This window comes from Rhagoletis pomonella, unplaced genomic scaffold (genome assembly GCF_013731165.1).
Source record: "Rhagoletis pomonella isolate Grant_MI unplaced genomic scaffold, Rhpom_1.0 Rhpom_scaffold_00009, whole genome shotgun sequence".
Lineage (NCBI taxonomy): Eukaryota > Metazoa > Arthropoda > Insecta > Diptera > Tephritidae > Rhagoletis > Rhagoletis pomonella.
The window spans coordinates 26,738,527-26,739,670 of NW_023458563.1; positions in this window are offsets into that span (position 1 = coordinate 26,738,527).

The window sequence follows — 1,144 nt, forward strand, 5'->3', positions numbered from 1 at the left end:
TCGGACTAAAATTATGGCTTTTCATATAACGGTAAATTTTAGAAATGCTTTAAACGTCAATATTTTGAAATTTAAGGACGCTAATTTACTCAAAATTGATACACCCCGGCTTACCATGTAGCGGCAACTTTCGGAAAGGTGAAAATCATATATTTAATATTTTCGCCGGGTACTTAATGTTCGGCTCCGCCCGAACTTAGACTTTCTTACTTGTTTTATTTAAATTTTGAATATTTTATTGTACTCAGACAAGGAAAAATGTAAATAATTAGAAATGTCTGATCCAATAGCACTCACAAATAGCAAAGTAAACATATTTTTCAAAGTTGTATTGTAATACAACAATTTTACTTGTAAAGCAAAAACAACACTTTTAAAACTGTTCTAAAAAAATAGTATAAAAGAGCAAGTATGACAAATAGCACGACTTGTGAACTCCCTATATATTTCTTTGCTTAAAAACACACATTTATTTTTATTTCATGTATTCGCACTAAAGCAAGATTAGTTTGTTAGCATATTTAAATTAATCAAAATAATATCCCGGGATCCCGGGATTACTAAATTAAGATCCCGAAATACCGGGATTCACAAAATGGTCCGGGATTGAATGCCTTACTACATGTGTGTGTAGCTCTATGTATAGTGGGATCACCTTAAAAAAAAAATTAAATAAACTAAAATAAAAACGCTTTTAAGAATATTAATTTTTCTCTTCTTTCAATAAGAAATTTTTGAGTAGAAATTGAGTTTAATTAAAAACAAGTAAGAAAGTCTAAGTTCGGGCGGAGCCGAACATTAAATATCCGGCGCAAGTATTAAATATATGTTTTCCACCTTTCCGAAAACTACCGTTACTTGATAAGCCGGGGTGTATACATTTTAAGTAAATTAGCGTCTTTAAATTTCGAAATATTGAAATTTCAGGCATATCTGAAATTTACCGTTATATGAAAGCGGCCTAAATTTTAGTCCGATTTCAACAATTTTCAACGGTTTGCTTTTATGTGGCAAGCACAATAACCTTACCGAGCTTGGTACAAATTGCTAGGACGGTTAGCGAGATACTTATATGTGATCACAAGTGGGCGGTGCTACGCCCATTTTCCAAAATTTTGTCATAAACGTATTGCTTGGTAAAGAA